The 12,500-nt window shown below is 42.0% G+C and overlaps 1 protein-coding gene across 3 annotated transcripts in view; it reads right to left on the reverse strand.

Moving 5' to 3' along the window:
• LOC123506875 (adenomatous polyposis coli protein-like) overlaps window positions 1-12,500 on the reverse strand; it is a 367,568-nt gene that overhangs the window by 278,911 nt on the left and 76,157 nt on the right. For all 3 annotated transcript variants that reach the window (XM_045259244.1, XM_045259242.1, XM_045259241.1), the window contains one exon: window positions 12,050-12,096. The gene's annotated coding sequence lies outside the window, so the exon portion shown is untranslated. The remainder of the gene's footprint in view (window positions 1-12,049; window positions 12,097-12,500) is intronic.

Consider the following 12,500-nt stretch of genomic DNA (forward strand, 5'->3'; position numbering starts at 1 on the left):
CACAGTCACGGTCCATGTACGTAAGCAAGTTTAGAAGTTTCAATTGCTCTCCTGTGTGTGTGTGTGTGTGTGTGTGTGTGTGTGTGTGTGTGTGTGTGTGTGTGTGTGTGTGTGTGTGTGTTTAAACTGGTGACATTTCTATTTTTTTTCCTATTTTTCTCTTTTTCCGTTTTCGTTTTCTAAAAAATAAGAGTTAATGAGAGAGAGAGAGAGAGAGAGAGAGAGAGAGAGAGAGAGAGAGAGAGAGAGAGAGAGAGAGAGAGAGAGAGAGAGAGAGAGAGAGAGAGAGAGAGAGAGAGAGAGAGAGAGAGTCGTGAGGGTAACAAATCCAAGTCGTTACGAGGGGGACGACCATTTGCAACGACCCTCTTTCCCCTCATCTCCCCTCCTCCTCTTCTTCTTTTTCTTCTTACTCCTCCTCCCCATCCTCCTCCTCTCCTCCTTCTGTTATTTCCTTCCCCTCTTCGTCCTCCTCCTTTCTTTGGCAAGTGAGCTCATTTGAAACGATTCTCCTTCTCCTCCTCCTCCTCCTCCTCCTCCTCCTCCTCCTCCTCCTCCTCCTCCTCCTCCTCCTCCTCCTCTCCCTTATCATTCTTATGTTTCCTTCTCCTCTCTTCTCACTTCTTTCACTGCATCTCTCTCTCTCTCTCTCTCTCTCTCTCTCTCTCTCTCTCTCTCTCTCTCTCTCTCTCTCTCTCTCTCTCACTAATTTACAACTCCTTTATTTCCTTTTCCTTTCCCCTCTTTTCTCTCCACTTCCTCCTGACCTCCTTAAGCCAATGTCTCTCCACCCCCATCCCCTTAATTTCCTCCTCCCTCCATCCCCTCCTCTCCCTCCCTTACCCTTCTCTCCCTCCTCCCTTCTCTCCCTCCCTCTCCTTCTCTCTTTAACCTCTGTGACTCTTTCCTCCATAATTTTCTTCCTTTCCTCTCTTTCCTTCTTCTTTCCCTCTCTTCTTTGTTTTATTTTGTCGTGTCTGCCATCTTTATCTATTTATTTATTTTAAGTTTATTTTATTTTCTATTTTTCTTTCTTTCTATCATTTTTTTTCTTCTTTCTTTCATTTTAGTTTCTTGAGTTTTCGTTATTTTTCTTTGTCATTTTCTTCTTCCCAGTTTTCCTTCTTCCTTTGTTTATTTATCCCTTTTTCTTTATTTTCTTCTCTTATTTTATTCTTTTATTCTCTTTCTCTCTCTTTCTCCTTTCTTTCTCATTTTTTTCAGCTTTCATTTTCTTTTCCACTTTTTTCCTTATTTCCTTTCTTCCTCTTCCTCTCTTCCTTCTCTCTTCTCGTTCTCTCTCTCTCCATCCTCCCTCCTCTCTCTCTCTCTCTCTCTCTCTCTCTCTCTCTCTCTCTCTCTCTCTCTCTCTCTCTCTTTCCCTCATCACTTATTTCTCCATACTGTTTCCTTCCTTCACTTCTATCTCCCTTCCTTCCTTATTATCTCTTTCTCCCTTCCTCCCTCTTTTTCCTCCTCATTTCTTCCCCTCCCTCTTCCCTTCCCCTCCCCTCCCCTCCCTTCCCCACCCCTCCGGCTCTCCCTGACCCCTGTGATGAAGGAAAAATGAGAGGAAAAAGTGAGGAAAATAAGAAACAGCTCCACTTTAAAACCTTTTTGTATAATTCGAGGACAAAAAAAGAGAGAAAAAAGAGTTAATGACTGACAAATTACCTAGCTCTCTCTCTCTCTCTCTCTCTCTCTCTCTCTCTCTCTCTCTCTCTCTCTCTCTCTCTCTACGGAGGAGGAGGAGGAGGAGGAGGTGGAGGAGAAAGTTTCCGTGACATAGAGTGCGATTAAAATGTTTAAATTCCACAAAACACTTTAATAATATAGAATTTTGAGCAAGGACACCACCATTGTTAGTTCAGCTACTCTCTCTCTCTCTCTCTCTCTCTCTCTCTCTCTCTCTCTCTCTCTCTCTCTCTCTCTCTCTCTCTCTCTCTCATCGTAACTAAATCGTAAGAGATTTTTCATGAAATATGGTTAAGGATGTACTAGTAGTAGTAGTAGTAGTAGTAGTAGTAGTAGTAGTAGTAGTAGTAGTAGTAGTAGTAGTAGTAGTAGTAGTAGTAGTAGTAGTAGTAGTAGTAGTAGTAGTGGTGGTAGTAGTAGCAGTAGTAGAGTGTAGTGGTGTGAGTGGTAGCAGTGGTGTAGTTGTGGTGTGTGTTAGTAGGTAGTAGTGGTGTGGTAGTAGTAGTAGTAGTAGTAGTAGTAGTAGTAGTAGTAGTAGTAGTAGTAGTAGTAGTAGTAGTTCTCTCTCCCCTCTATGATTGTTCCTATTCCCACATTTTCCCCTCAAAAACACTTCCCAAATTTAAAAAGTGTCAAAACAACCACCTGAGAGAGAGAGAGAGAGAGAGAGAGAGAGAGAGAGAGAGAGAGAGAGAGAGAGAGAGAGAGAGAGAGAGAGAGAGAGAGAGAGAGAGAGAGAGAGTCATGAAAACAATAAAGCAAGTGTGATATAAATATGTAAGGGAAAAGGTCAAGGAAAAGTTAAAATGTAGAAAAAGGAGGAGGAGGAGGAGGAGGAGGAGGAGGAGGAGGAGGAGGAGGAGGAGGAGGAGGAGGAGGAGGAGGAGGAGGAGGAGGAGGAGGAGGAGGAAGAGGAAAGGACATAAAAGAAGATAGCGATAATAAAGAAGAAGAGGTGAGGGAAGAGAGAAGTTGATGGAGAATTAGGGAGAGGAAAGAACAAGGAAAAGAAGACAGTGATGATGATGATGATGATGATGATAGAGAGAGAGAGAGAGAGAGAGAGAGAGAGAGAGAGAGAGAGAGAGAGAGAGAGAGAGAGAGAGAGAGAGAGAGAGAGAGAGAGAGAGAGAGAGAGAGAGAGAGAGAGAGATAATAATGGGGATTTATAACAAACATTGCCTCATTAAAGTAGTGGTGGTGGTGGTGGTGGTGGTACAAGAATACTAACTACTACTACTACTACTACTACTACTACTACTACTACTACTATTACTACCACCACCACCACCACCACCACCACCCATGCAAGGCCACCACACAAACACCACCTCACCTTCACGCCACACCGCCCACTCTAACCACCACCACCATCATCACCACCACCACCACCACTGTATTCCTCCTCTTCCTTCTCTTCCACTCTCGTAATCTCTCCCTATCTCCGCTCTTCCACACTCCTCCTCCTCCTCCTCCTTCTCCTCCAAACATTATTCTTTTCTCTTTCCTACCTTATTAGTGTCTTTCCGCTTCCTCTCTCTCTCTCTCTCTCTCTCTCTCTCTCTCTCTCTCTCTCTCTCTCTCTCTCTCTCTCTCTCCTTCCGTCCCTTCCTCCATTTTTCCCTCACTCAACTTTCTTCCTTTCTTCACTACCAGCTCATTCATAAATTACACCTCCACCTCCACCTCCTCCTCCACCTACTCCTCCTCTTCCTCCACCACCTCCTCCTCCTCCTCCTCCTCCTCTTCCACCACCACCATTACCTCCACCACCATTACCTCCACCACCACCACCACCACCATCACCACCTCTTCCTCCTCCTCCTCCTAGCATTTAAAGTCCAGTCAGAGAGTTCCCATATCTCTCTCTCTCTCTCTCTCTCTCTCTCTCTCTCTCTCTCTCACAAAAGTTATGGTCGTGGAGCAACATTTTATCGTAACTGACGGTGTCGATAACAATTTTATAACACACACACACACACACACACACACACACACACACACACACACACACACACACACACACACACACCTGTATGAATAATAAATGGACCCTAATTGACAGGTTATGGCTAAAAGGATTAAGGATCATCTGTCACTCTGCATCCACTCGACATTCACCTGTGTTGTTACGATTACGCAGGTAAAGTGAGGTGGTGGTGGTGGTGGTGGTGGTGGTGGTGGTGGTGGGAAAAAGGGTTGGTGAGAGAAGGAGGTAAGAAAAGGAAAAGTTTATTTATATATCTGTATTTTCCTCTTATTAAGCAAAACGTATATATTTCTTTACCTATTTTTATCTATTTATTTATTTATTCATCTATATTAAGCGAAACGTATATATTTCTTTACCTTTTTTTATCTATCTATTCATCTATCTGTATTTTCCTCTTATTAGACAAAACGTATATATTTATCTACCTATCTAATTACCTATCTATTTATTTATTTATCTCTTTTCTATTAAGCAAAAAGTATATATTTGTCAACCTATCTTTACCTATCTATTCATCTATCTATATTTTCCTACTAGTAAGCAAAGTACATGTTTGTCTACCTATCTAACTATCTATCTACTAGTCACTTAACCTAACCAAACCAAAACCTAACCCAACGTAACTTAACCTAACCTATTTACCCAGCCACGGGTAACTCACTAAGCATGGCGGCAGTCCAGTTAATCCACCCAGCAAAAGAACAATGATTCAAACATATACACTCTTCATATCAAATTGGCCCATCCATGCTGTCTGTCTGTCTGTATAATCCGCCATGTCATATAATGCACTCATAATTCTTGCCTTAAATATATTACACGACTACCAAACTAATACTATACAACTACTATAGTCTGTCTACTGAAAAAGGGCTCCTGGATTTCAAACACACTGTAGTTTATTGATAACGTCATTGATTTGATGTGAATAATACTGGTTTTCTGTTGATCAGCGCTCTTATTACAAGGACAGCTCACGGTTTTCCTCAAGATCTGACAACTACGCACTCCCTCGGGCGCCATTCAAAACCCAGACCCAGGAACCACTTTTAGGAACCACTTTATAGAGTAGACACACTAGCAAACTACTACTAAATACAGTCATATTATACTACTATTTAGCTTATATGTTTGTTTAATCATGTAAGAGAGAGAGAGAGAGAGAGAGAGAGAGAGAGAGAGAGAGAGAGAGAGAGAGAGAGAGAGAGAGAGAGAGAGAGAGAGATACGTGTCAGACGGGTGTTCGTGGCTAATTCAAGTTTTTTCTTTCTCAAGATTATGAAAAGAAAAGAAAAGAAAAAAACTTTGCATCATCACATTTCATTATACTTTCCACACACCAAGAGAGACAGAGAGAGAGAGAGAGAGAGAGAGAGAGAGAGAGAGAGAGAGAGAGAGAGAGAGAGAGAGAGAGAGAGAGAGAGAGAGAGAGAGAGAGAGAGAGAGAGAGTGTTCAATGAGACGTGATGATTTGTGTTCGTTAAAACTTTGAGGGAGAAATAAGCAACGTGATGAAGCGAAGAGGAGGAGGAGGAGGAGGAGGAGGAGGAGGAGGAGGAGGAGGAGGAGGAGGAGGAGGAGGAGGAGGAGAGAACACAAAATATAAAATTAGAACAAGAAAGTTAAGAAAATTATTTAGAACAACAACAACAACAAAAACAACACCATCAACACCACGAAGAAGAAGAAGAAGAAGAAGAAGAAGAAGAAGAAGAAGAAGAAGAAGAAGAAGAAGAAGAAGAAGAAGAAGACGATAAACAAGGCGAGAAAACAAGAGAGGAAGAAAGAAAAAAAAACAAGAAAACAGAAGGAAGGAAGGAAGGAAGGAAGGAAGGAAGGAAGGAAGGAAGGAAGAAAGATAAATAGAAGGAAGAATAGAATAATAAAGTGTAGAAAAAAAAAGAATTAAGAACAGAGAAAAAAATACATACAAATTAGCGGAAGAGAAAGACAACAAAGGAGGAGGAGGAGGAGGAGGAGGAGGAGGAGGAGGAGGAGGAGGAGGAGGAGGAGGAGGAGGAGGAGGAGGAGGAGGAGGAGGAGGAGGAGGAGGAGGAGGAGGAGGAGGAGGAGGAGGAATAAAGAAAGGAAGGAATCACGGACAGTGCTCACGCCGGACATAAACACACGCACACACACAAACACACACACACACACACACACACACACACACACACACACACACACACACACACACACACCGCGTAGTGTAGTGGTTAGCACGCTCGACTCACAATCGAGAGGCCCGAGTTCGAGTCCCGGTAAGCGACGAGGCAAATGGGCAAGCCTCTTAATGTGTGGCCCCTGTTCACCTAGCAGTAAATAGGTACGGGATGTAACTCGAGGGGTTGTGGCCTCGCTTTCCTGGTGTGTGTTGTGTGTTGTGGTCTCAGTCCCACCCGAAGATCGGTCTATGAGCTCCGAGCTCGCTCCGTAATGGGGAAGACTGGCTAGGTGACCAGCAGGCGACCGAGGTGAAAAAATTACACACACACACACGAACAAACGAACCAGAATAGATACATAAGAAACAATAAAGACGGAAAGAGAGAGAGAGAGAGAGAGAGAGAGAGAGAGAGAGAGAGAGAGAGAGAGAGAGAGAGAGAGAGAGAGAGAGAGAGAGAGAGAGAGAGTAATGTAAGAAAAATAACAAAAATAACTTGAGAGTAACTTCCTTCCACAGAAAATGGAGGAGAGGAGGAAATGGTGAGGAAACGGAGATAGCAGAGGAGGAGGAGGAGGAGGAGGAGGAGGAGGAGGAGGAGGAGGAGGAGGAGGAGGAGGAGGAGGAGGATGCTGGAAGAACGAGAAGTATGAGACTGTCACCTCTTATTCCTCCTCCTCCTCCTCCTCCTCCTCCTCCTCCTCCTCCTCCTCCTCCTCCTCCTCCTCCTCCTCCTCCTCCTCCTCCTCCTTCCTCCTCCTCCTCGTCCAGGTAAGAATGGCCATGCGCACAGAGAGAGAGAGAGAGAGAGAGAGAGAGAGAGAGAGAGAGAGAGAGAGAGAGAGAGAGAGAGAGAGAGAGAGAGAGAAATCGAGATATTTGCTCGTATCAGCTGAAAATTATTGGTTTTAAGCTTACGGTCTCTCTCTCTCTCTCTCTCTCTCTCTCTCTCTCTCTCTCTCTCTCTCTCTCAAGGTCACAGCTGCTATGTTTCAGTAACCTTTCCCTCCCTTGCTTTGTTCACACACACACACACACACACACACACACACACACACACACACACACACACACACACACACACACGGCTTTACTCGTCACCAAAACGAAATTAATCAGCTTTATTTGCAGGCAGAGGAATTACAAGTATCAAAAATAGTGGTGGTGGTGGTGGTGGTGGTGGTGGTGTGGTGGTGGTGGTGTAGTAGTAGTAGTAGTAGTAGTAGTAGTAGTAGTAGTAGTAGTAGTAGTAGTAGTAGTAGTAGTAGTAGTAGTAGAAATAGTTGTTGTTGTTGTTGTTGTTGTTGTTGTTGTTGTTGTAGCAGGAGCAGGAGCAGCAGCAGCAGCAGCAGCAGCAGCAGCAGCAGCAGCAGCAGCAGCAGCATAATATTTAGTGAATAAAGAACCCTAAACTAAACTAATTACCCTTAAGAACAAAAACAAGAACAAAAAGACACGAACAAGAACATGAAAACGATGAAAAAACAAAACAAAAACAACAATAACAACAACAACAACAACAACAACACTACCCCTCTCCCTCACATCCCTTCCCCTTTTCCCCCTCTTTCTTTCCCCTCACTTACCCCTCACCTTCCCCTCCGATGACTTGCAGGTGTGGTGAGGGTATCAGGTGTCTTACGTAACGCCACCTGATCTTTTGCTAATCCTCTTCAATATTGCTCCATCCAGCCTCGCTAAACACCGCTACTTCACCACTGTCACCCGCAACACCACAACACCGCAACAACTGATAGAAGCTGATAGGGGTGTTTAAAATCTTTCTCCCTTTGCTGGGGTGTTGTTAATGGAGGTGGTGTTGTGAGGGAAGAGGTGTTTTCAGGGGTGTTTGTGAGAGGTGTTTGCTGGAAGTTTTGAGGTGTTTGCTGGATGTTTTGAGGGTGTTTGGTGGGTGTTTTGCCAGTGGAGAGAGGTTGGAGGAGTGTTTGGGGTTTGGGTGTTTGGGTGGGATGGGGGAATATTGTAGTTATTAGAATAGGTTGGTTTAATTTGTCTTTGTTTTATCTAGGTAGTAGTGGTGGTGGTGGTGGTGGTGGTGGTGTTGATGTTTTGGTTACTTATTTTCTTTCTTTAAACAAGTCATTTTCTTGCCTTTTCTTAACCCCTTCGATACTGGAACACAATTTTACCTTAAAATTTGTGTACGATTAGATCATTTTTATTGACATTAGGTAGGGTCTATGGAGGTCAGAAGATTGATGACCAGAGTCTTCATATATTTCAATCCCCCCACGGGAGTTTCTGAAGCTGTATAGAATCACCAAATAGTAAGCAGAATGAACCAGTAACCAGTCCTCACTATTTCAATCCCCAACATGAGTTTCGGAAGCTGCATAGAATCATCAAATAGTAAGTAGAATGAATTTGGAAACGCATCAAGGTACTGAAGGGGTTGAGAAGAAAAACACACCATCAAAACAACAGATAATAGATGGCTGTGTTGAATATGTCCCCTTTTTTATTGTTATTGAGGAATATCATATTTATTACCACAACAATTAATTAGAGAATGATGTGTTTATTAATATTTCACTTCATTTTTCTAGAATTGCTGTTGAGGAATATTACATGTATTACCACAACAACTGATTACAGAAGGTTGTGTTTAATATTCCCCTTTTATTGTTCTAGTGTTATTATTGTGGACTATTACATTTTATTACGATAATTGCTGAGGGATGACTGAGATCAAACACTTTCCTTGTTATTACCTCACATGTTATCAAACTCATTTATTTCCACGTTACTGTTCATCATTACTTTTCCTTTTGCATTCTTATATTTGTTTGTCACTACTACTACTACTACTACTACTACTACTACTACTACTACTACTACTACTACTACTACTACTACCACCACCACCACGAACTAAAACCACTACTAGAACCAAACAAGACACAAAAACTACCCTACTCTGTACTTTTGTTGGGAATCAAGTCCTCTACTACTACTATTACTACTACTACTACTACTACTACTACTACTACTACTACTACTACTACTACTACCACCCCTTGAACTAAAACTACTACTAAAACAAGACCAGACAAAAAAAAAGCTACCCTACTCTGTTCTTTTGCTGGGAATCAAGTCATCCCTTCTCTTGCAAGCAGAGGAGCAACACACCACTACACTCGAGAGATTGCTGAGGATAAGAGTACGAGATCTGAGTCCGTATTCAGAAACGCTTTACTCTCACCACGACTATTTTCCAAAGCCACAGATATGATTAGCGGGGTTTTCAAGAGTGCTTCTCCAGGTAGAAATCTTGTCAATCTGCCTCTAGAACAGTATAAAACAGTAAAAACTCGTGTGAATTTAAATAAAGCTTTTTGAAATAGTTGAGGTGAAGTGCAGTAAGTTTGAGAATACGAGACGTGGGTCCCTTCTGAGTGATCACCGTCCAAGGGAGCCACCTGTAAATCGTTACCTGGGTGCTACGTGGTCAAGGGGTTTACCTGGCTCACCTCAGGGGCTCTTTAACTTAACCCCTTCAGTACCACGACGCGCTTCCATACTCATTCTGGTGACTATTTCGTGATTTTATACAGCTTCAGAAACTTATGTTGGGGATTAAAATAGTGAAGACTGGTTACTGGTTAATTATGGTGACTATTTGGTGATTTTATACAGCCTCAGAAACTTTATGTGGGTGATTAACATAGTGAAGAGCATGGCCATTAATCTTCTGACCTCCATAGACCCTTCCTAAAGTCATGGTCTAATCGTATACAAATCTCAGGTAAAAATGTGTCCTAATATTGAAGGGCTAGAAGGAAGACGAGGAGAGGAAGAAGAAGAGGATTTCAAAGGAGGATAGAAAGAGGAGATATGAACAAAGAAGAGTGAATAAAGAAGAAAGAGGAGGAAGAGGATAATGCGAAAAGAAACAGCAAGGAAGGGTAATAATATGAAAGAAGGAATATAAAAGAGGAGATATGAATAAAAAAACTTAACAGAGAAGAAGGAAGAGAGGGAAGATAAGGAAAAGACAAAAAGCACAGATTGATAAGGACATAAAAGAAGGAATAAGGAAGGAATGAAGAATGAAATGAAGGAATGAAAAGAGAACAGGTAGACAGGGAAGAAGAGTAAACAAAGGAGATGATAGTGAAATGAATGAATGAAAGAAGGAAGAATGAAGGTAGATGGGAGAGAAAGGAACAATAGACAAAGCAAGGTGATAATGACGAAGATAAAACGATAACAAAAACAAGAACAAGGACGACAAGTAGGAATCAAAAGGAACAATAAATATCTTCTTCTTCTTCCTCTTCCTCCTCCTCCTCCTCCTCCTCCTCCTCCTCCTCCTCCTCCTTTTTCTTCTTCGTATTCGTCTTCGTCTTCTTGTTCTTCTTCATTCTTGTCTTCGTCTTGTACTTCTTTTTCTTTCTCTTCTTCTTCTTCTTCTTCTTCGTCTTTGTCTTGTTGTTGTTGTTGTTGTTGTTGTTTTCTTCTTCTTCTTCTTCTTCTTCTTCTTCTTCTTCTTCCTCCTCCTCCTCCTCCTCCTCCTCCTCCTCCTCCTCCTCCTCCTCCTCCTCCTCCTCCTCAGCAATAAAAATAAAGCTAAAAAAAAAACTCAATAAAACAACACCCTCACCACACCTGTCAGAGCAGTCTTGCAATCCACACCTGCGTTTCCATTCTCACCTCTATCTGCCCTCAAAAAAAAAAAAAAAAAAAATGAAAAAAGGGAAAAAAAGGAAAAAAGGAAAACCAGGAAAAAAATACAGGTGAATCTTTTTTAATAGTTTCGTTCGTTTTTATTTATTTTCTTTCTTTGTCTTATTTTCTTTTTTCTTGTTTTCTTTTTTATTTATTTTCCTTGTGTGTGTGTGTGTGTGTGTGTGTGTGTGTGTGTGTGTGTGTGTGTGTGTGTGTGTGTGTGTGTGTGTGTGTGTGTGTGTGTGTGTGTGTGTGTGTGTGTGTGTGTGTGTTTTCAAGGACACTGTTATCTGATCTGTTATTACTGTCATTGTTATTGTTATTGTTATTATTTCCTTCTGTTCTTTCATAACCCCCAAAACTATCATTATCATTTTTCTCTCATTCACTTCTTTATTATTTTTTTCTTTATTTATTTTGGTTTTATTTTCATTCTTTTTTTACCTTCCTTCTCTTATCTTTTTATAACCACCAAAACTATTATTACTATCATTATTTTTGTTTCCCTTCACTTCCTCTTAATCATCACTAGGACCATATTTAGTGCTTCCTTCTTTTCTTCCTCTCTATCACCATCACCACCATCACCATTCACCACCATCACCATTCACCATTCACCATCATCATCATCATCTACCTATTCCCCATACACAAACCACGCTTTTCCACTCTCACCAATCCACATCCCTTCACCACATCACTTCACTGCATCTTCCCTCACCATCTTCACTATCACCATTCACCCCTTCACCTCCTCCTCCCATCTTCTCTACCTGTATTCACCACTTTCTTCCTTCATCTTTCTCCTTTCATCTTCCCTTTATCTCCAAATCCGCCTCTCTCTCTCTCTCTCTCTCTCTCTCTCTCTCTCTCTCTCTCTCTCTCTTACTGGTGACCTTTCTGTGTTGTAAGGTCACCTCTTTACTGTGCCTTATGTAACCTTCACTAAGGGCACATATGTCTTCTTCTTCTTCTTCTTCTTCTTCTTCTTCTTCTTCTTCTTCTTCTTCTTCTTCTTGAATTTTTTCTTTTTCCTCTTCTTTTACCCCTCCTCTTCCTCCACCTCCTCCTCCTTCCTCCTCCTCCTCCTCCTCCTCCTCCTCCTCCTCCTCCTCCTCCTCCTCCTCCTCCTCCTCCTCTTCCTCCTCCTGTTGATTTTATAAGGAAGAAGTGTTTTCCATTCTTTTTCTCGACATTTTTCCTATATAAAAAGATTCCGATATATGTTCCTCCTCCTCCTCCTCCTCCTCCTCCTCCTCCTCCTCCTCCTCCTCCTCCTCCTCCTCCTCCTCCTCCTCCTCCTCCTCCTCCTCCTCCTCCTCCTCATCATCATCATCATCATCATCATCATCATCCCCATCCCCTCCCTCCCCCAAGCCTCAGGTACGCTAATCCTCCCTACACCAGGTGCGCCAATCCTCTCACAGTTACACACACACACACACACACACACACACACACACACACACACACACACACACACACACACACACACACTCAGTACACACCTGCAGCTGAAAGTCGCCCGCCAAACGCATGTGTGGAGCGATCACTTCTGGAAAACAAAACGAGGAAAATGTTACTCTTTCTTCCTTATGTTGGTTTTGTTTTTATGTAAGAGGGGAAAGCCGGCCAAGGGCAACAAAAAATAAGAATAAAAAAGCCCACTTAGTTGCCAGCCCCCTTGCAGGTCTGATCTTGAAACCTTCCTCTTAAATGAAGTCAAGTCATAGAAAGTTGGATATACAGAAGTTAAGGAGGCGTAAATGATATGGAGGTAAAAAATCGAGGGAATAACTTCACTTATGACTTCACCAATTAGATAAACGAGTGAAATAGTAAAATAAGGATAAACAAATGAATAAATAATCACAATTTTATAAAACGTTAAAGCAGAAAATCAAGGAATAGATGAGTGTGATGATAAAACAGTATGAATAAATGAGTAAATGATCACAA

This window comes from Portunus trituberculatus, chromosome 21, assembly GCF_017591435.1.
Source record: "Portunus trituberculatus isolate SZX2019 chromosome 21, ASM1759143v1, whole genome shotgun sequence".
Taxonomy (NCBI): Eukaryota; Metazoa; Arthropoda; class Malacostraca; order Decapoda; family Portunidae; genus Portunus; species Portunus trituberculatus.